The sequence below is a fragment of the Cucurbita pepo genome, chromosome 16, assembly GCF_057944985.1.
Source record: "Cucurbita pepo subsp. pepo isolate OVF chromosome 16, ASM5794498v1, whole genome shotgun sequence".
Classification (NCBI taxonomy): Eukaryota; Viridiplantae; Streptophyta; class Magnoliopsida; order Cucurbitales; family Cucurbitaceae; genus Cucurbita; species Cucurbita pepo.
The window spans coordinates 852,610-875,788 of record NC_141813.1 but is presented as its reverse complement, the minus strand read 5'-3'; the positions used below and the strand labels follow the sequence as shown (position 1 = coordinate 875,788).

General features: G+C 36.1%; 1 long non-coding RNA gene, 4 other non-coding genes and 1 pseudogene across 15 annotated transcripts; 2 read left to right on the top strand and 4 right to left on the bottom strand.

Moving 5' to 3' along the window:
• Window positions 1-6,112: 6,112 nt before the first annotated feature.
• On the bottom strand, window positions 6,113-6,192 carry TRNAL-UAG (transfer RNA leucine (anticodon UAG)). Its single transcript has one exon. It is a non-coding gene; the product is annotated as a tRNA-Leu (tRNA).
• A 128-nt stretch (window positions 6,193-6,320) lies between these two features.
• TRNAL-UAG (transfer RNA leucine (anticodon UAG)) lies at window positions 6,321-6,400 on the bottom strand. The gene has a single exon. It is a non-coding gene; the product is annotated as a tRNA-Leu (tRNA).
• A 471-nt stretch (window positions 6,401-6,871) lies between these two features.
• Window positions 6,872-6,951, bottom strand: TRNAL-UAG (transfer RNA leucine (anticodon UAG)). Its single transcript has one exon. It is a non-coding gene; the product is annotated as a tRNA-Leu (tRNA).
• A 75-nt stretch (window positions 6,952-7,026) lies between these two features.
• TRNAL-UAG (transfer RNA leucine (anticodon UAG)) lies at window positions 7,027-7,106 on the bottom strand. The gene has a single exon. It is a non-coding gene; the product is annotated as a tRNA-Leu (tRNA).
• A 4,750-nt stretch (window positions 7,107-11,856) lies between these two features.
• Window positions 11,857-14,864, top strand: LOC111776714 (UBP1-associated protein 2A pseudogene; annotated as a pseudogene). Of its 10 annotated transcripts, none has more exons than XR_015412150.1 (3): window positions 11,857-13,468; window positions 13,564-13,676; window positions 14,636-14,864. The product of XR_015412150.1 is annotated as a UBP1-associated protein 2A pseudogene, transcript variant X8 (transcript). The 10 variants fall into 10 exon arrangements; XR_015412148.1 differs by having other exon boundaries at window positions 14,618-14,864; XR_002812284.2 differs by having other exon boundaries at window positions 14,596-14,864.
• Window positions 14,865-18,347: 3,483 nt separating this feature from the next.
• LOC111776717 (uncharacterized) lies at window positions 18,348-18,935 on the top strand. Its single transcript, XR_015412102.1, has 2 exons — window positions 18,348-18,590; window positions 18,745-18,935. It is a non-coding gene; the product is annotated as an uncharacterized LOC111776717 (long non-coding RNA).
• The last annotated feature ends 4,244 nt before the right edge of the window (window positions 18,936-23,179 follow it).

Below are 23,179 nucleotides of genomic sequence, written 5' to 3'. Positions count from 1 at the left end.
TTTTTCGATAATGGGCCAGGAAATCCTTTTCTTTTCGGTGAGAGGAAATCGTTGACGAGAAGTTGTTGGAAGAAAATAAAACGCGTAAAATAACAAAGAGAGAGAATTGCTGAAATTTTGACTGTACTTAAAATCAAGTAATCCATTTGACGTGTTTGTCAAATGGTCAAACAGAGGTATTCAATCAACTAATGAAATCGTGTGAATCTAAATAAGGAAAAACTCAGATTTTATCTAACAAAGATTTTCTCCGAGGAAAAACTCAGGTTTTATCTAACAAAGATTTTCTCCAAGGAAAAACTCAGGTTTTATCTAACAAAGATTTTCTCCACAACCCGCGTCTCGAGTAAAATTTCTCCGTTTCGATTTAGCTGATTCGCCACGTTTTGTACACATGTAATGTAGTTAGATACATTTTTTGACTCCTTCATCTTTATGTTCTCCAACTCGCCACGTAAAGTTTGGAGATGCACTTGCTTGACTCGGTCGGTTCCTTTGAACACCTTTTCTATAGTGTCCCACGCTTATTTTGAAGTATTTACCCTTGCAATCTTCTCAAAGCCCGACTCGTCAACAGCCCAAAACAACATGTATAATGCTGCCTTCTTTGGTTCTTCGAAACCTTCTTTGACCACCACCCATGCGTCTTGAGAACCGAGAAGAGCTTTCATTTGGATGCTCCAATTCTCGTAGTTCGTCTTCGTTAATCGTGGTAGTGGCATTTGTCCTATCATATTTGCCATCAGTTCTGATACCAATTTGTAGAAATAAAACTCGCTCTGATACCAAATTGTTGAAAATAAACGCTCGCTCTCATATTAATTTGTTAGAATAACACTCAAGAAATTGTGAGGGAGATGTCCAGAGGGGAGAGACAAGGAGACAAGAAATTGTGAAAAACCCTCTTCTATTACACTCTACTTAAAATGAGACAACTTCTTGATGCGTGCTATTTGCTCTATGCTATTACATTAGAAACAAAATGTATTTATAATTTTTCTAAAGCTAAAAATAGCCATCAGAATCACAGTTTTTCTAACCCATAAAACCACTAGAATGAATGTTGGTTTTTTTTTTTTTATTGAATTTTAAAACTCACATTAACTAAAAATAGAAACTAAACTATCTTTTTTTTTTTTTATTTAAGTTTATTCGGAACCATTGATGTGTGAGCAACTTGAAGCACTACGACCGTGACACAGACGACGACCAGCAAAATGTAATCACTAGACTGAACATCGATCTGAAACAAAGAGACACCAAAGAAATAGAGGAGATCCTAGCTGATAGGGTTAGGAAGATAGGAAGACCTGTACGGAAGATTCGCGAATTTCTTGTCAAATGGAAGAATCTCCCTACGGAGGAAACTAGCTAAGAACGCGTCGAAGATCTGGACTCCGCCACCACCCACATCGCCAGGTTTGAAAGTAGTCAGTTGACAGAGACGTCAACCAATTAGGTGGGGGAGGATGTCACGGTCATGCTCGTCCAAGGCATATTGCCCATGGCCGCATGCCCATGACAAGCCAAACCTTTTATATCTTTCCATGTTCCAGTGTTTTACTTTTGTATTTATAAGGAGTATGACATTTGGAAAAACTCATGTCTAGACCTGTCAGACATGAAATGCCTCAGAGTGTACTAGAGGGGATATGACTAGTTGTCAACCTCTCCCTACCAATAGTTATATACTGTGAGCCATTGTTCTTACTCTCTTGCTTGCATATATAACGTCTCTTTCAAAATCTCTCTTTAAAAAATCTCTCTCCCTCGTTTTCAAAAACCTTATTCTTAAACCAAGGCCAGAGGCTCAAGCATACGTCGCTTGCCCGTAGGCGACGTAAGAACGAATTGGCTTAGCTCACTTGTTGTTGGAAAGTGAGTGCCGCAAAATCGCAAGTCCGCTGCCACCAAGAGTGCGATTGTGACACTGGGCACCCTCCCTCTTTGCTCTCTGCGTCCTATGGCTGCGTCCCTCTCTACTTCTCTCTCTGCCCCTACTCTCTACCTCTCTCTCTCTCTTTGGTTATTCTATTCTCTCTCAACCTCTTCTCTCTCCTTCTCTCCCTCCTCTCTTTTAGCCAAACAAACTTTTGTCTTACTCTCACACTTTCACCCTTTTTCTCTCTTTCACAGCCTCACGCAAAAATACAAACCTTCAGCCAAAATACAAATCTCTCTCGACACTTAGTCTCTCACAAGGAATTTGATCTCAATAGCATTCTCTCACGTTCTTTATCTTGTTTCTCTCTCGCGCGCCGTCTTTCTCTCTTTAGTCTCCTGGAACGCCATAACAGGTAAGCCTTTTCTCTTTTTGTTATATCCTCTTGCAAAGACTAATTGTATATTTTAACTTTGATGCATTCTATGGTAATTGTTTATATTCGGTTGAATGTTTGAATCATAATAGTTCTATTTTACTTTTTATAGATGAAAAACAATAGTGCAACTGTATGTGCAAATTGTATGAGTTGTCATTCAAATTTGTAGAGAAGGAGGGTTTCAAATTGTTTTGTAGTATTGCATGTTCTAAGTTTGACCCTCAGTAACCATGGCTAAAGATATATTTCAACTCTATCTAGAAGAAAAAAAAAAGAAGTTTGAAAGATTTTTTAGTCAGTCATTCCAAGAGGGTTTGTGTTATTACTGACACATGGACTTCGTTGCAAAACATTAATTACATGGTAATCACGGCACATTTTATTGATTCATAATGGAATTTGCATAAAAGAATTCTCAACTTTTGTCAAGTTGCTAACCACAATGGAGAGACTATTGACAAGATTATTGAGAGTTGTTTATTGGAATTGAGAATCGATAAGGTTTTCTCTATCACAATTGATAATGCAATTTCCAATGATATAGCTATTACATATATTATGAGAAGGCTTAGAAGTTGGAATTCACTTGTCTATCTTAGATGGAGAAATATTACACATGAGGTGTTGTGCCCACATAATTAATTTAATTGTGAATGAAGGGCTTAAAGAAATGCATGACTCCATTTCTAGTGTTCGCAATGCCGGGAGGTATGTTAGATCATCCCCAAGAGATTGACAAAATTCAAAGATCATGTTGAACAAGAAAAAATTAAATGTAAAGCACTTGTTTGTTTGGATGTAGCGACTCCATGGAATTCCACTTATTTAATGTGTGATCATGCCTTGAAATTTGAAAAAGTTTTTAAAGTATTAGAGGAAGAAGAATTAGATTATGTTATTACTTCAAAGAGGGGATCATGGAAACAAAAGAATAGGGCCACCAACCATTGATGATTGGAAAAACTTTGCGTGTTTGTAAAGTTTTTGAAGGTTTTCTACGATGTCATTACAAAGAGAAGTGGGTCTTTATATGTGACTTCTAATTCTTATTTTCATGAACTTTGGGGTATTCGAGAACTTTTAATTGAGTGGAGTATAAATGTGTACCCTGTTTTAAGTAAACATGAGTTCAAATATGAAGGTTAAGTATGACAAATATTGGGCTTAGTGGAAAGAATTAATAAGTTGATATTCATAGCAGTGGTACTCCATCCTCGTTACAAATTGGATTCCATATCATTTTGCTTTTCAAATATTTAAGAAGATGTTATGGCTAAAGTGATGGTGGATGACATAAAGAATTATTTAATTCATTTGTATGATTACTACAAGTTTTATGATAATGCTCAAGATCATCATTGTTAAGGATATTTAGTAATAAATTATAGTTTACCATATATATTATATTTGATATTTTATTATAAGGCAAATATCTAACATTTGCCTTATTACCATAGGTATCTTTCCATTTATTGTTATTTCCATTTATTACTATTTCCATATCCTTGTAATTTGTTTGATTATAAATAAGATAACTTTCCCACCATTTAGGTGTGGTGGATTAATCAAACATTCTCATGGTATCAGAGTCCTTTCGGTTTAACAACCTCGATCCTTTCTCATCTATGGCTTTTGAATCCTCTAATCTTCTTCTCCACCACCCCTGCTGGCTTTGACGCCGTAGGGGCAGTCTTCATGGCTGCCGCAAGCGGAGCTGATTGATTACTCTTCGGCTCAACCCTTTTGACCTCCAAATCATCCTTCGTCATACTCTGTACATACAACCTCACATTTTCCAAACATAGTCTCTTTCGTTTTCTTCCCAATTTTCCCTTCATCCTTCATCCTTCACAGAAACCCTAATCTTAGAATCGTCATCAGCGTTCTCTTCGAAAATATATAGAATCTTGATAAGCCCATCGACCTTATGCAGAGATTTACCTTTGGAATTGGGTGCCACACTGGCCTCTTCGCCAACAAAGTTGCCGCCGCCCTTCTCGCCAAAATTGGCTTCTTCACCCAATGTGGAGACTCTTCCTGCTGCCCTTCTTGCCATAATTGGCTCCTTCGCCCAATGTGGCGACTCTTCCGGCTTCAACATTATCTTTGTCTCTTGCTCTAGGTTTCCCCTTCTACTTCTTGGGGTTAGACATATTCTCACCAGAGCCAAGGTAGCATCGTCGCTAAGCGACAATCCCTCTTCATGGGTTAGACATATTCTCGTCGAAGCCAAGGCAGCATCGCCGCTAAGCGACGATCCCTCTGCAATTTTCGATGGCCAAGAAAGTGTTTCTCTACGCCTCCTCTGAACCAGGTTGTTGACATCTTCACGAAAAGTGTTTCTCAACCACTTTGAATTTTTCAGATCCAAGCTTCACGTTCGTTCAAATCCGACGCTCAGCTTGCGGTGGGATGTTAAGGATATTTAGTAATAAATTATAGTTTACCATATATATTATATTTGATATTTTATTATAAGGCAAATATCTAACATTTGCCTTATTACCATAGGTATCTTTCCATTTATTGTTATTTCCATTTATTACTATTTCCATATCCTTGTAATTTGTTTGATTATAAATAAGATAACTTTCTCACCATTTAGGTGTGGTGGATTAATCAAACATTCTCAATCATCAATCTGAATCAAGACTCACTCCTAAGTCCATGAGTATGGAGATGGACACAATTGATGAAGTGAATTTGAGTGGTTCAATATTAGTATTATCAAGATACAATCGAAGAAGAGAAGAGCAAAATTCACTCGAGTACAATGATGTGGATCGATATTTATCTGACCCTAGTGAAGAACTTGATGATAATTTTGATGTTATGGCATGGTGGAAAGCAAATGAGTTTAAATATAGAGTTTTATCGAAAATTTTCCAAGATGTTTTGGTTGTTCGAGTGTTGACTGTATCTCCTGAATCAGCATTTAGTACGGGGTGGGAGGATTCTTGATTCTTTAAAGAGTTCCTTAACACCTAAAACAGTGGAAGCTCTGATATGCACGCAAAATTGTATATCAGAATTTCTAAAATTGTACTAACTTTGAAGATGCTATTTTTCTTTTTGCAGTAATTAGAATTCTTTTGTAAGGTCATACATATTAAATTTTTTTACTTTTTTTTTGGACCAACCCGAACCTACGAAAATAGAGGGTTGGGTTGGGTTCAAAAAATCCTTCAACCCAACCCATGTACACCCCTAATTTGAACCCACGGCCTTTCAGACAAGAGCCTAAATCTAGCGCCTTACACCACTCGGCCAAATTGTTATACAATAAGGCACCACTTATTCAACAAACCGAGAAATCGATAATTTACTTACCCATCAGTTAGAACAAAGCAAAAAATTATAGATAATGACAAATATGGGATTTGAACCTACGCCCTTTCGAACCAAAACCTAAATTTGGCATCTTAGACAACTTGGCTAAATTGTCATACTATAATACACAAATAATTTACTTATTCAACAAACAGAGAACAAAGTAAAAAATTATAGATAATGACAACGGTGAAATTTGAACCCACCTTTCGGAAAAAATTATATGCATATATTTGTTTAAGATATAGGCATAAAAAATTATAGATCATTAATGACAACTGTGAGATTTGAACCCACACCCTTTCAAAGGGGAGCCTAAATCAGGCACCTTAGACCACTCGGCCAAATTGTCATAGTATAAGACACAAATAATTTACTTATTCAACAAAACGAGAAAGCAAAAAATTATATGCATATACTTGTTTCAAATATGGGTGAATAGAAAAATTATAGATCATTAATGACAACTATGGGATTTGAACCCATGCCCTTTCGGACCAGAGCCTAAATCTGGCGCCTTAGACCACTCGGCCAAATTGTCACACTATAAGAACCAAATAATTTACTTATTGAACAAACCGAGAAATTGATCAAGAACAAGAACACATCAAAAAAAATTATATGTATATACTGGTTTAAGATATGGCATAGAAAATTATAGATCATTAATGACAACTGTGGGATTTGAACCCACGCCCTTTCGGACCAGAGCCTAAATCTGGCGCCTTAGACCACTCGGCCAAATTGTCATACTATAAGACCCAAATAATTTACTTATTGAATAAACCGAGAAATTGATCAAGAACAAGAACACATCAAAAAAAAATATATGTATATACTTGTTTAAGTTATGGAATAGAAAATTATAGATCATTAATTAATGACAACCGTGGGATTTGAACCCATGCCCTTTCGGACCAGAGCTTAAATTTGGCGCCTTAGACCACTCGGCCAAATTGTCGTACTATGAGACCCAAATAATTTACTTATTGAACAAACCGAGAAATTGATCAAGAACAAGAACACATCAAAAAAAATTATATGTATATACTTGTTTAAGATATGGAATAGAAAATTATAGATCATTAATGACAACTGTGGGACCCAAATAATTTACTTATTGAACAAACCGAGAAATTGATCAAGAACAAGAACACATCAAAAAAAATTATATGTATATACTTGTTTAAGATATGGAATAGAAAATTATAGATCATTAATGACAACTGTGGGATTTGAACCCACGCCCTTTCGGACTAGAGCCTAAATCTAGCGCCTTAGACCACTCGGCCAAATTGTCATACTATAAGACCCAAATAAAAATTATATGTATATACTTGTTTAAGATATGGCATAGAAAATTATAGATCATTAATGACAACTGTGGGATTTGAACCCACGCCCTTTCGGACTAGAGCCTAAATCTAGCACCTTAGACCACTCGGCCAAATTGTCATACTATAAGACCCAAATAATTTACTTATTCAACAAACTGAGAAATCGATCAGAACAAAGCAAAAAAATTATATTCATAGACTTGTTTAAGATTTGGGCATAGAAAATTATAGATCATTAATGACAACTATGGGATTTGAACCCATGCCCTTTCGGATCAGAGTCTAAATCTGGCACCTTAGACCACTCGATTTGTGTCAGCAGCCGCCATAATATAGAGGATGCAAGCGTTATCCATAATGAATGGGCGTAAAGAGGTGACTTTTTAAGTTCGCCGTCAAATCCCAAGGCTCAACCCTAGATAGGCAGTGGAAACTACCAACGGCGAAAGCACTTTGCTGGGTCAACACTGATACTTAGAGATTGAAAAAAAAAAAATTATATGCATATACTTGTTTAAGATAAGGGCATAGAAAATTATAAATAATGACAATTGTGGGATATGAACGCACACCCTTTTGGACCAGAGCCTAAATCTAGCGCCTTAGAACACTAGGCCAAATTGTTTCCTACAAGACAAACAATTTACTTATCCAACAAATTGAAGAATCGATAATTTACTTACCCAACAACTAGTTCAAAACAAAAAATTATATGCATATACTTGTTTAAGATATGCATATACCTGATAGAGCAATGTGTCGTGGAGGTAGAAGGCCTATGAGTCGTGAACTTGTTTTCGCATAGAAGAATCTATGATGGATCTGGGGAATAAGCATCTACTAACTCTATGTCAGCCGCCGCGATAATATAGAGGATGTAAGCGTTATCCGGAATGATGGGGCGTAAAGTGTTTGTAGGTGGCTTTTTAAGTCCGCCGTCAAATCCCAGTCTACTGGGCCGACACTAACACTTAAGAGACCGTAGAGATTGAAAAAATTATAGCAAGCGTTATCCGAAATGATTGGGCATAAAGTATATGTAGGTGCCTTTTTAAGTCCGCCGTCAAATCTCAAGGCTCAACCCTGGACAGGCGATGCAAACTACCAAGCTAGAGCAGTGAAATGCATTAAGATCGGAAAGAACAACGACACGTCTGTGGGCAGACATTGAGAGTACAAAATTCTATGCATGTGCTTGTTTAAGATATGGGTATAGAAAATTACAGATAATGGACAACTATGAAATTTGAACCCATACCCTTTCAAACTAGAGCCTAAATCTAGCGCCTCGACCAAATTGTCTTACTCTTATTCGCAAACAAATTATGGAAAATGACATAAGTGGGATTTGAACCCACACTCTTTCAAAACAAAGTCTAAATCTACCTCGGCCAAAATGTCTTACTATACGACACAAACAATTTACTTACCCAACAACTAACACAAAGAAACAAAAAAGACCTATGATTCATGCGGTAGAATGGTAAAGTAATAGTGTATGCCTCTAAGTAGCTCAGGGAGTTGTTAGGATCGATACCAGTTGTTAGCTCTAATACCAATTGTTAGGATCGCACAACAACGCACACGTTCGATCTAGATGAACATAAAGAATGGGATAGTGAAAATTGCAAGGAGAACTCTGGCTAGAAGGATTTTTCTGATGACTTCAGGTATGTACAACAAGAGAGTACAGAGAATAGAAAAGTACATTTTCAAAGCTGACCAGATATATATATATGGTATAGTTTACTATATATAGCTTTACCAGATTTAGCCATCTACTATATATAACTATTTATCATATATAGCTTTACTATATATAGCTTTACCGTATATAACCGTTGACCAAGCTATAAACAAGTATCAGGCTCCATAACCTAACAGGAGTATGAGATTAACTACCCGACTCATGACTTAGAGCTAGTATAAACAAGTATCAGAACCTAACAGGAGTATGAGATTAACTACCCGACTCATGACTTAGAGCTAGTATTAGTAGCATTTGCACTCAAGATATGACAAAGCTACTTGTATGGGGAGAATATATAAGTATACATTGACCATAAAAGTCTCAAGTATCTATTTACGCAAAACGAACTTAAGATAAGGTAACAAAGATGATTGAAATTGGTAAAGTATTGTGACATAGAAATTCTCTATCATCCAGGTAAAGCAAACGTTATAGCTGTCACACTAAGCAGGAAGACGATTCACTTATCTACATTGATTATGATTCTGAAGGAGCTACAAGAAGATATCCAAAGAGTTGAGATAGAAGTCATTGTCTAGGGCGCCATGGCACGATTGGTTCAGTTTACAATCCAACCCACCTTAAGGAAGCATATAATAAATGGTCAAGGAATCGACTCATACCTCAGCAAGATCCTACAACAACAAGCGGTAGACTAACCCAAAGGGTTCTTGATTTCATAAGACGATAGTTTGCTTTGGTAGGCCAATTATGCCTCCCCAAGAAAGAGGTGATCCTAAAAGAGTTATTGCTTGAGGTTCATGACTCTCCTTACACGTTCCACCTAGGGAGCACAAAGATGTACCATAATTTAATATCGTATTATTGGTGGCAAGAAATAAAATATGACGTTGCAAAACATGTGAGTCGATGTTTGACATGCCAACAGATAAAGGTGCCGAGACAACGGACTTAAGATTACCTTAAGACAACCCTTGAGCATTCCTCAATCGAAGTGGGAGAAGGTAGCCATGAATTTCATCTCAAGGTTGCTCAAAACTAAGAAAGGATTCATAGTGATATGAGTCATCATCGACAAGTTGACTAAGTCAGCTCACTTCGGAAAGACAATATAGTCAATCAATAAATGGGTTTAGTTGTACATAGTGGAGATAATTCAACTTCAAGATGTACTAGTTTTCACAGCATCGGACCAAGATGCAAGTCTCACATCTCATCTCGGGAAAAGCCTCTAAAAGGCATTTGTCACACAACTTAGGTTCATTACGTCATTCTATCTTTAGATAGATGGACAAAACCAAGAGGTTGAACCAGATACTTGAGAGTATGTTGAGAGCGTGCATCATGAATTTCACAAGTAGCTGGAGTGAGCACTTGCATCTCATAGAGTTTGCCTAGAATAGTAATTGTTAGTCGACCATACAAATGACACCTTATGAAGTGTTACATGGATGAAAGTGTCAATCTCCTATCTTTTGAGAAGAAGTAGACAAAAACAGCTACTAGGGCCGAAATTGGTTCATGCTACCAACCAATAGTTTAGAAGATCAAGTTAAGGATTCAAACACCACATAGTAGTAGAAGAACTCTGCAGATTCCCGACGAAAGGACCTTCAATTCACTGTGGAAGCTCATGTATTTTTTAAGATAGCACCCCTGAGAAGAGTGCTCAAGTTTGGAAAGAAGGGCAAGTTAAGTCCTAGCTTCATTTGCCCTTTTTATAATTTGGAAAGGGTTGAATCGGTGGCCAATAAATTAGCACGGTCACCTAACATCTTTGTCTTGCATAATATATTCCACGTCTCAATGCTGTGAAAGTACACTGTGGATCCTTCACACATCATTGAGCATGAGACACTTTTTTTAAGATATGACTTGACTTATGAGGAGAAACAAGTGCATATCCACGTGAGGGAAGTCAAGAGATTACGTAACAAGGACAAGGTTCTGTGGAGGAACCATCTAGTTGAGGAGGCGACCTGAGAAAGATGGGAAGAGTGAGACTGTTGTACCCTAGACTGACGGATATGTAACGCCTGATAAAGTTAAGAACAAATAAAGGAAAAAAAATGTAACTTTTAATTTTTAATGAAGTTATTCCATTTATATGAACTTCTAAAACATCTAAAATTCGGGCATTTTCGACGGAGACATGTCTCCCCAAAACACAACCACACAATAGAAGAAATTTTCAAAAAATTGAGAAAAATTTAAGAAGTTAAAATCAAGTATAAGAATCCATAAATGATCGAGAATTTCAATCAAAGATTTGTAAGGTTCTAATTATGTTTGGGGTAAGAATCCTTAAATATGGTTGTTGTTAAGCCCACTCTAATGGCCAGCACAACAATTCAAGCAAGAACCGTAACATATTAACCTTATAAGATTAGAATTAGAATACTTACATAATCGTTCTAAACTGAGTCACTCCATAATCAAACTTGATCAATGCTTGATTAAATGACTCAGATGCAATCTACAACAAGAATTCATCCTATCCTGAGAGGTTTTTTTTTTTTTTTTTTTTTTTTTTTTTTTTTTTTCTTTTGCGGAAATAGTTAGTGGACAAATTGTAAATCTAGAGATGTGTTCCTACAAAATTCAAATACTTACTGGTTTCATCCTGAGCTATGGAAAGGATTGAGTTTGCTCTTAAACTCGTAAAAAGAGCTGGTTAAAGTTATTTATTCAAATGCTCAATAGGCGCTTGAGGAGTAGAGTAGCTGTGTTTGACTGAAACACTTAAAACTATGGTGTCATATTTTTTAACTCTTCCTTATTTAATTTCAAAATTATTACTGTGGCATGTTCTAAATTTATCATAGTTGATTAAGGTTTTGACTTGAACTATTTTGTTCTATTAATTATCGTTTTCTACTCATCGGTAAAAAGTTTCGTAATTAGAAAAATTAATCACGCTTAAATACTTTTATCTTAAAACTCTATTCACCACCTCGGTGTTCCGATCCAACAAAATTAAGCCTAGCTTATCTTATAGTTATAATAACATGACCCAATCAAATTAAGTGATTAACTATTGATGGATCAATAAAATTGCACTATTTTTATTTAGTGATTTGATTGAATTAAATTTTGTAATGACTTAAATAATTGTGGACTGCCATTTCCAGAGGTCCAAAAAAGCTCTCACATCTCAATTTCTGATCTCCAGACCTCATCCTCTTATCGTCACTGCTTCCCTTTGCTTTCTTCATTCTCTGCAAAACCCTAGACCCCCCCCACCCCGTCAAAGCTTCCTCTACTCTTCCATGGCAAGGAAGCGAAAGCTCGACTCCTCCAAATCCTCTGAGCCTCCTAAGAAGCTCCAACAGCAAGAAGCTCAAGCCGTCCTCGACGAGTCTAAGCCCCAGAATGAACCCCTCAAGGAAGTCGTTGCTGAGGATCTTTCGAATTACGAGGTGGTCGAGGAAGAAGACGATGCCGATCAGGACGATGATAACGAGGGGGAGGAGGAGGAGGAGGAGGAGGAGGAGGAGGAGGAGGAGGAGGAGGAGGAGGAGGAGGATGAAGGCGATGCGAATGTCGATAACCACCATCAAGCCCCCGATATTTCCTCCTCCTCCGCCGCTGCTGCAACTACTTCTGACGACGACGAAGACGAGCCAATTCCGAATCTCTTAGATCCTTTCGGCAAGGACCAGCTTATAAATCTGCTTTGCGAAGCGTCGGAGAAGCATGCGGATGTGGCTGAAAGGATTCGAACGGTTGCTGATGCGGACCCGACCCACCGCAAGATTTTTGTTCACGGGCTGGGTTGGGATACAAATGCCGAAACTTTGGTCAGTGTGTTTAAGGAATATGGTGAGATTGAGGACTGCAAAGCTGTGTGTGATAAGGTCTCTGGCAAGTCCAAGGGTTACGGTTTCATCCTCTTCAAGAAGCGCAGTGGGGCTCGGAAAGCTCTGAAGGAACCCCAGAAGAAGATTGGCAATAGGATGACTGCCTGTCAGTTGGCTTCGGTCGGGCCTGTTCCAACGTCTAGTGCGGTGGCAGCCCCCCAAGGACCACCTGCTTCCGAATATACGCAGAGGAAGATTTATGTGAGCAATGTCGGAGCTGATGTTGACCCCCAGAAGTTGCTCACTTTCTTTTCCCAGTTCGGTGAAGTTGATGAAGGACCATTGGGGCTTGACAAGACGACGGGTAAGCCTAAAGGTTTCTGTCTATTTGTGTACAAGACGATAGAAAGTGCGAGGAAGGCATTGTTGGAGCCCCACAAAAATTTTGAGGGTCATGTCTTGCATTGTCAGAAGGCGATCGACGGTCCCAAGCCAGGGAAGTCTCAGCACCAGCATCATACACAAAATGCGCCGTTTCAGAGGAATAAGAATCCTAATTATGCAGGTGGGGCGACATCTGGATCGGGACACTTGATGGCGCCTGCAGGGCCTGGTGTTGGTTATAACCAAGGACCTCCACAAGCATTGAACCCGGCTCTTGGCCAGGCCCTTACTGCTTTGCTGGCGGGTCAGGGTGCTGGGTTGGGACTGACTAATTTGTTAGGGACAATCGGATCTACTTCAGGGCTTAATCCAGTCATACAAGGCGCTGGACCTGGAGTACAAGGTGGGTATGGGAGTCAAGCAAATATAAGCCCTGGAGTGATGGGATATGGAAGTCAAAGTGGTTTGCAGGGTGGATATCCAACCCAACATATGGGACAGGGTGGAACTGGAAGAGGAGGGCAGCATGGGGTTGGGCAGTATGGTGGTCCTGGCGGTTATATGGGGCACTAGTGCCTCGATGCGGTACAGATTCACTCTCCTTATACTCCTTATTCTTTTGCTTTATCTTAATATATGTATACTAACGTACTAATCTTTGAATGGTTGAGCTATGGAAGATATTAGCTATCGTTATAGAAGGATATGACCTTAGATTGAACAAAAAATGGCATTTGTGGAGTAAAAGATTGGTTGGTTGAAATACTTCTGTTGGTGACAGGACTATTAGATGGTAACAATATGACATCCCTTTTCTTATGTTGTAGGCTGATTTCACTAACTAATATTGCTGTCTGATTCCATTTAAGAATGGTAATGGCTGTGGCATTTTTGTGATGTACTCATTGAACTTTTTTAGTTAAGTTCTGAAGTGTTTTTTTGTGCTTTCAGATTTTAACTATGTATTTGTGTTTGTGCTTATTTTAGATTCCCTGTATTTAAATTAAGTTTTGAAGTTTTTGTGTTGCGTATAGTTCTTGGAATTAGTCAGAATAGTAAGATGCAAGTTCCAACATCTAAGCTTGACTAATGATTTTTCTGACTTTTTGATGTTAGTATCCTAGGATGATGTAATTAATCTGTTACTTTTTTATGTTGAAGGTTTTCTAGAGTTTGGCAATTTTCTAAACATTATTTAACTACAATCCATTGTTTAGCTATTTAGCACTCTTTTTGAAACTATCCATGGGAGTGCAATACAATGCTTTAAATTCTGTTTTAAGATTATGGAGAGAAGCTCTTGTTCTTTCAATTCAAAGCTTCAATATAAAAGTTATTTGCTTTCTCCCTCCTTTTACCTTTCTTCTTCTTCCTTGTTTTTTCCTCCATTTCCTTTAGCTAATATTTCTCCACTTTAGCATGCTATAAACCAATTTAGGTCTCATGTTTAGTACGTTACCTGTTTTCTTGGGATAAGGATGTTGGGAAGTGATCTTGATTTGTGATAGTTTTCTACTCACTTTTTGGAGCCCAATGATGGTTTTTCCCATCTTCATATCATAACTAAAAGTATTTAACGGAAGTCAAAAACATCTTTCTTCTCCACATGATATCCTGAATTTAAATAGCCCTATTGAACAATTTGAAAAGGATGTTTCTGAAAATTTTGTTTTCTGAAATTATTCTTTCATGCTATCTTATTCGTTGTGCAGATCTCACTCATATGTGCGACAGTATTTTTGTACTGATCAGGTGATTCTCTGAAGTTTAAGGAGCTGATGCAAATGACGTTTTCGACCCTCTTCATTTAAGCTTTGTTTTAAATCTGTAGTTTTTGATCTATTGAAGATTTGTTTCAAAGATTTGGATCAGTTTTAGTACTTTTGAGTAAAACTATGTAACCTCTAGCTCAATGGTTGACCAAAAATATTTTAAACTCTTTCACCCCTATGGTTTTAATAGATCTTGCACTTGACAGTGAGGTTATGGCTTATTCTTTTTCATTGATTTCTTTTGTGATTATTCCAACTAAAATTCTATGCTTTGCAAGGGTTTATACCCAACTACTATTTACATCTCTTAGCTTTATTGCTCTTGAAAGTTTTGAAATTCATCTCTATCTGGGTTTACAATGATATTTTTCTTTTTATGCTTTGGGAAACTGTAAAATGTGGGTTGTTTTAGTTTATATTTTTTACGTTTGGCATTAAAATCCTAGTCTGAGAATCTGTTTATCCAAATCATTTTCATGGTTCATCCCCTTCACATCTTTTCTTCCTTGTGGAGGAGTTAATTCTAGAAGCTATTGTTATTTTTCTTGAAAGGTTTCTGATTTTAAAATGTGCATCACACTGTCCTTTGATCCACAAATTTCAATTTCCATTGAGCTTTTTATATTGGTTTTACGTGTGGGCCAGCTGAGGTCTGGATCACATATTGTTCATGCTATGAGTTTGTGGTTTGCATATGATAGTTAATATTAATCTAATCAGGTTGCTCGGTTGGAATGAAGGGCTACTATTTTGCAGGTTGTCTCCTTCGTAAGGTATTTTCATTCTTGTATTTTTTTTCATAGTAAAGCCTAGAGTTTCTTTTTTACAGCACCAAAGGCTCTGAGGGATCGGTGCTATCTTATACTAAAAATCATTTATTTTTTGCATTTTGTATGTTTTCACTAGGATGCTATTAGGGTTATATGTTATCTACATTTAAAAAATAGAAACAGTAGTACTTCAAACTTTTGAATTTACCAAGTTAGAGGGTTGGCTTTAGGTCTATTAGACAGATTTTAATCCAATGGGTTTATTGAGTTCATTATCATTTCCTTTATAACGTATAATAATAGGTCATTAATCTCATTAAAGTGATTACGTCAAGACTTGTCCATCTTGTAAAAGTGATTGTTCTCCTTTTCTTTTCTTGTTATCACTTTTTCTCATCAAGTTCGCCTGCACCATTCAAATCCTTTTTATATGTGTAAGCATCTTCATACTTTCAATCTTATGAAGAACATACTTGCTTCAACATTTTTCATGAGATAATTTTTTTTTTTTTTTTTTGGTGAACTTTAATTTGTGGTGTTCTTTGATTTGCTGAGTAAACTTCTTTGATTTTTTGCTTTTTTCTATCTCAATATGGTTTATAATCTAAGGGTAGGAGGCATGACTGGTGCCGTTTAATCCTAGCAATTGTTGATTATATTTTTTTTTTATTATCTTGGGATAGACTGTGTGTAGGTATATCAATGTCTTGTGGGCTTGCAATTTCTAAAAGCTAGTCAGAAAAGTTCATAGGTCTTGAGGGAAAAAATGGGTTGCTTGACAGTGATTCGTCTCCATTTCCTTGTATTCATCTGTTTTAACCACTTTAATACTCTCAAATCAAATCTTACATTATCTAGTATGTTGCAACATTTAGTTTTCGATTTAGTCACAGTTTTTGGATCTGTAGATTGCTCATAGTCGTAGAAATGTCTGAAGAAAATGAATGTTGATTTAGTCACAGCTTTTGGATCTGTGGATTGCTCTTAGTCATAGAAATATCTGAGGAGCATGAATGTCGATTTAGTCGCAGTTTTTGGATCAGTGGATTGCTCGTAGTCGTAGAAATGTCTGAAGAGCATGAATGTCAAAATAGTCACAATTTTTGGATCTATGGATTGCTCTTAGTCGTAGAAATGTCTGAAGAGCATGAAGGTCAATAGAGTTACAATTTTTGGATCAGTGGATTGCTCTTATTCGTAGAAATGTCTGAAGAGCATGAAGGTCGATTTAGTCGCAATTTTGGGTAAGTGGATTGCTCTTAGTCGGAGAAATGTCTGAAGAGCAAGAAGGTCGATTTAGTCGCAATTTTTGGGTCAGTGGATTGCTCTTAGTTGAGAAATGTCTGAAGAGCATGAAGGTCGATTTGGCCACAATTTTTGGGTAAGTGGATTGCTCTTAGTCGAGAAATGTCTGAAGAGCATGAAGATCGATTTAGTCGCAATTTTTGGATCAGTGGATTGCTCTTAGTCGAGAAATGTCTGAAGAGAATGAAGGTCGATTTGGTCACAATTTTTGGGGTGGATTGCTCTTAGTCGTAGAAATGTCTGAAGAGCATGAACGTCGATTTAGTCACAATTTTTGGGTCAATGGATTGCTCTTAGTCGTAGAAATGTCTGAAGAGCATGAAGGTCGATTTAGTCACAATTTTTGGGTCAATGGATTGCTCTTAGTCGTAGAAATGTTTGAAGAGCATGAAGGTCGATTTAGTCACAATTTTTGAATCAGTGGATTGCTCTTAGTCGTAGAAATGTCCGAAGAGCATGAGGGTTGATTTAGACACAATTTTTGGATCAGTGGATTGTTGCTCTTAGTCATAGAAATGTCTGAAGAGCACGACTATCTTAGCTTAATCTCATTGGAGTCACTTTGAGAGAGAGAGTTTGGAATGTATTTGTTGTACTAACATATTTGTAGTGTCTTCTTGGCTTTGTGTATTTCAGCATTTTCTGACGCATAGATATTCCTTTTGAGAACCTCTGTTTTGAAGTTGGTTCACATGTCACATGTGGATGTAGGGATAGAACAATTCACCTGAATAGCCTTATAAATGTCTTTTGGTTTGGTTTGGTTTGGTTTGGTTTGTATTAGAACTGGGTAGAGCCTGCATGAATGAATCTCTTAAAATTGATCCTTATCCCTAAACCCAATTTCCTAAACAGTATTTTATCCATCTGATTTAATGTTGGATTAGTATATTATTAAGCATTATGGATATGAAACTTAAGTTACTAAAAAAAAAAAATAAATCAAATTAAAGAGGATAAAAATGGGGTACTGATTAGAAATAATATGGATTATAAAAAGAGTACCATACATCCATTGCAGTTTCAAGAAGTTAGAATCATATTTTATATTTCATTTGAACTTAAAAGGTAATATAATAAAAATAAGATATGTGTTTAAATTAAATGTACATTGAATAAGAATATAATATTTAAAATTTTAAGACGTTTAAATTACGAAATATATATTGAGATACTTTATATGATATAAGATATTATATCCTATATTTAAAAATTAATAATAAATTAATAATTATTTAAATTCAACCCAATGCAACTCAAGTTCATTATATTTTGGGTCAACAAATTTTTTTTTTAACGAAATTGATAACATATTGTTACTTTTAGCCCATTAATTTGCTTTAACGTATTATGGATCGATATGGTTCTCTTTAGCTTATTAGTTTACTTTAGCCTATTATGAATTGCCGAGCCTACTGTTAACATATTGTTACCTTTAGTCTATTAATTTGCTTTAACTCATTATGGATCGAACTCACTGGAAGTAGATATTGTTCTTTTTTCTTTAATCTATTAGTTTGCTTTAGTCCATTACGAGAATCAGGACCATCTCAAAATTTTAAAACTGGTAATACAAAACATGATAAGGAAAAAGGTTTTTTTTTTTTTTTTTTTTTTTTTTTTTTTTTTTAATAAATATTTGTCGTCGTCCGTAAATGAACTTTAAGTGGGTCTCGCAGCTTCAGTATTTTTTCAGTCCACTACTCAGTTGAGTTTGGGTTGAATAAAGGATCTCTCTCTCTCTCTCTCTCTCTTTCTCTCTTTCTCTCTTTCTCTCTTTCTCTCTATAGCCTGTATTTCCAGCTATTCAAACGAAATTCCGAAGGAATCGAGATCGATCTCATGGAGAATCACAAGGAGGTAATTCTTAAACTCATGCTTCTGTCTTCATTGATTTTTGGTTTTCCTCTGCTCCGCGAAAAAATGGTTGAAGTTAACGAGGATGATTCCGATCTCTTGTTCTTGTTGCCTTTTCTTGACTAGGACGATTAACAAAACCTTAGTGGATTTGCAGAATTTAGATTATTAACTGCTCAAAATACATCGAAGATTCTTTATATTTTAATCATTTTGATGCACTTTCTCGGCAACCAAACAGAAATTAGAGAGTGTATTCCTTGATCTTGTGCTGTATGTAAACATCGGTTTGCATAGAACGATTGAACACTTTCTGAAATTCGACCTTCGACATTTTCTTTTCCCGAATTCTTTGTTGAAGTTCTGCCGTGTCTTCTTCTGCTTCCGATTTCTGTTCTTACAAATCTCAATTAGTTTCTTCATCTGCTAAATTCTAATCTATCATGATTCGAAACTTTCGTCTCTAAATTCGTTCCGCTCTCAGACATCGCTTCCGTTTCTCGATAATCTCTGTTGATTCGTTTCTGATGTTACTCCTCTCTCAGACATCGCTTCCGTTTCTCGATAATCTCTGTTGATTCGTTTCTGATGTTACTCCGCTCTCAGACATCGCTTCCGTTTCTCGATAATCTCTGTTGCTTCGTTTCTGATGTTACTCCGCTCTCTGACATCGAAATTGCCGAATTCTGGAGTCCAATCCAGGACTTGAATAGTTAGCTATTGGATGAAATTTCAGTTTGTTGAATGAATTTGAAGGAATTTTTTGAAAACTCGTCTGCAAGAGATTTTGAGCCTAAGGCCGGACCAATCCTTTGCAGCAGATAAGATAAAAAATTGGGGCAAATTTTTTGAAAATTCTATTTATTTCAATTTTACTCGCTTTTCGAGGGAGTTCAAATCAATCGTCAAATCAATCAGTAGGTTCATTATTGATAGTGCGCCAGTACCTAAACGCGTAAACCTACTAGTAATTGATTACCTGACATGGCTATTGAGTCCGAACCTATTCTTAAAATTTGTTTTATTAAATTGAACCATGAAATTGGATAATTAGTAATATAACTATTTTGCGAGAGATGAGCACGATTCTCCACAATGATATTCCTTGATTATGTATTTATGATCATTCTCTAAATTAGTTGATGTGGAATTTTCATCCAACACTAGGTTTGACTTTTTTTCTTTTTGAGTCTTAGTCATTTTTTACTATGCCTTCGAAGCTTAACTTTTGTTGCATATTAAGTTTTATTCATTTTTTACTATGGTTTCGAAACTCACAATACTTTTATTTCTTTTTTAGTCTTAGTCATTTTTTACTATGCCTTCGAAGTTCACAGTACTTTTGTTCACATTTGAGGATTCTATTGACATGACTAAGTTTAGGGCATGACTCTGATACCATGTTAGATGAACACGACTTCACAATGGTATGATATTGTCCACTTTGAGCATAAGCTCTCATGACTTAGCTTTGGCTTCCCAAAATGCCTCATTCCAATGGAGACAGTATTTCTTGATTATAAACCCATGACCAAGCACCCAAGCTCCAGGTTAAAACGTATCCAAAGCCTTGGTAATTCATACAGGCCTAGAGAAAAGTATTGGAATAAACTCGTGCAATCTCAAAAGCCAACGTATTCAAGGAAAAGGTATACCCCTACAAAAACCCATAGAGGAAAGAAAATGCGAATTTGCTTCAAATGTCGAGAAGACGGACATTATGCTAATAAGTGTCCAATCAGAGGAAAGATCAATGAGTTGGATAATGATTAAGAGCTGAACAATTAGCTACTACAACTAGTTCTAACCGACTCAGAACAATCCAGCGAGGGAGAGATCCTCGAACTTCAAGAAGAATCCGATTCATATTCTAGCACAGTATACGAATTAGAAAAAGAAGGAAAAAGGACATGCGAAGGATGCATAAATGTCCTTATAAAGGATCAAGAAATTCTACTCGAGGTGGTAGAAAAAGTTCAAGATCCAGAAATTCAACAGAAAATTGTTCAACGACTTAGAGATGCCATGATAATCTCTAAGCCATCTGAAAGGGAAAAAGAAATCGCTACAGACTTCAATCAGTTCTCCAAAGGTTTGAAAAACCTAGAGAACTAACTACTCAAGATCTTAGAGATTAATAATCTCAAACAAGTAGTGCAGGCATTAAGATCTAAAACCAGGTCAGAATCTTATATGCTTCACCAAAAAATTCTCCAACTTCAGGAAAGGCTGTCCGAACAAGGGAAAACGGCGCAATCGAACCTGGACGAAGATGATTATCAAAGTTCATTCGTTGGAGCCATCACCACTTCTCAATATCAAAAATAGTACGCTCTCGTTACCCTAAAAATTTATGATTTCAAAATCACATTAAAAGCTCTCATAGATACCGGAGCCGATCAAATTTGCATTCAAGAAGGCCTAATACCTACAAAGTATTTTGAAAAAACTACTAAGGGCCTTCGAGGTGCAAACAACAACCAACTCAAAATCAATTACATATTATCAATAGTTCATGTTTGCAATGATGAAATTTGTTTCTTAAATTCCTTCTTTTTAGTAAAAGACTCGGGACAAGAATTAATCCTAAATAGTCATTTCATTACTCAATTATACCCTTTCAAAATAACTGAAAAAGGGATAGAGTCAAAAGACTCCGGGAAGAAGATAAAAATTAATTTCCTCTCCCCTGTGAAGATCAGTGAGATAAATTACTTTCAAAAGAATACAATTATTCAATCCGTAAATATATTAAATTACAAAGAAAAACAAATCTCTTCTCTAAAGGAAGAGATTTCATTCAAAAGAATAGAAGAACCGCTTCAAAGTAAGACGGTCCAGTCTAAAATCAAAACATTACAAGATCAAATAGATCCCTAATGCCTCTTGGAATAGGAAGTAACATATAGTTAATCTTCCTTATGTCAAAAACTTCGAGGAGAAAAATATTTCTACAAATGCCCGACCTATTCAAATGAATAAATAATTGCTAACATTGTGCAAGACAGAAATTAATGATCTTTTGCAGAAGGGTCTTATTAGGCCATCAAAGAGTCTCATGTCATGCGCGACTTTTAACGTTAACAGTAATAAACTATAAATCCTTAAATAAGGTTTTGGAATGGATTAGATATCTCATTCCAAATAAATCTGATTTAATGCAAAGAATTTCAAATATAAAAATATTTTCAAAATTTAATATGGAGTAAGGATTTTGGCAAATCCAGATTTCAGAAAAGGACGAGTATAAAACGGCTTTCAACGTCCCTTTCAGACAGTACGATTGGAACGTTATGCCATTTGGGCTAAAAAACGCTCCATCCGAATTATAAAAAATCATGAATGATATTTTCAATCATTTTCAATCTTTTTCAATTGTTTATATTGACGATGTTCTGATTTTCTCTCAAAACATTGATCAACATTTTAAGCATCTTTAAACATTTTTGACAACAGTAAAAAAAAATACGGTTTAGTTGTTTCTAAACCAAAAATTAAACTTTTTCAAACAAAAATCGGTTTTCTTGGATTTAAAATTCATTTTGGTCCAATTAAACTCATTTAAAGATCCATTGTGTTTGCCTCAAACTTTACGGATCGCGGATAAAATCCAACCACAAAGATTTTTGGGACGTCTCAATTATGTGTCTGATTTCCTTCCAAATATCAAACCCATTTGCAAGCCACTCCACATCTTGAAAGGCTAAAAAAGAATCCAAAGCCCTTAGACTGAAGTTTAAAAAATTAAATCCCCTTGTCAAATCAATTCCGTGTTTATCTATGATAACCCGAGGGCTAGTTTAATAGTGGAGACCGACGCATCCGATATAGGATATGGAGGAATCCTGAAACAGTCCCTTGAGAAGAAAGTGATGGTGTTAATATAACACATGCGGAAGCAATTTGGATCTTAGGCACTTTAAGAACATTAATTATAGTATATAACTAACATGTTCATAAGTATTAAAACTTAATTAGTTTAGATACTAACCTTTTGTCGTTCAAACTCCTTTTTCCTCACGAACTGGTTTCGAACCACCACTAATGTCTTCTCCACTAACCTCCGGCCTTAGAACGGGATTGTGGAATCCGGTGAGTGACTAAACTTGGAAGAGATTTTGTATATGTGAAGAGATATTTGTGAGAGGTTTTTCTCAAGGTTTTCCACCAAGAAGAAGACCTTCCATGTACAATGATCACTCTATTTAAAGAGTGATGTTTGCATGTTCATGCAAATTTGAGATCACCAAATTTTGACACTTAAAATTCCACTCAAATGTTTGGGATTATGTGGCAAACATGCATGTTTGAGTTAACAAAATTTTGACACTCAAAATTCCACTCAAACTTGTGGGGTTTATTTGGCCAACATGCAAGTTTGGTTAAACCAAATTTTGACACCTCAAAATTTCACTAACATGGATTTTTTAATTAAATGAAGTCAACATTTTGACTTTCTTCATTTTAATTCAACAATTAATTTGAATAATGAATTTCAAATTAAAGTAACATTAAATGATTAATTAAACTATTTAATTAATATTTAATATTAATTCAAATGCCAATCCCAATAAATTTCTACACATAATTGA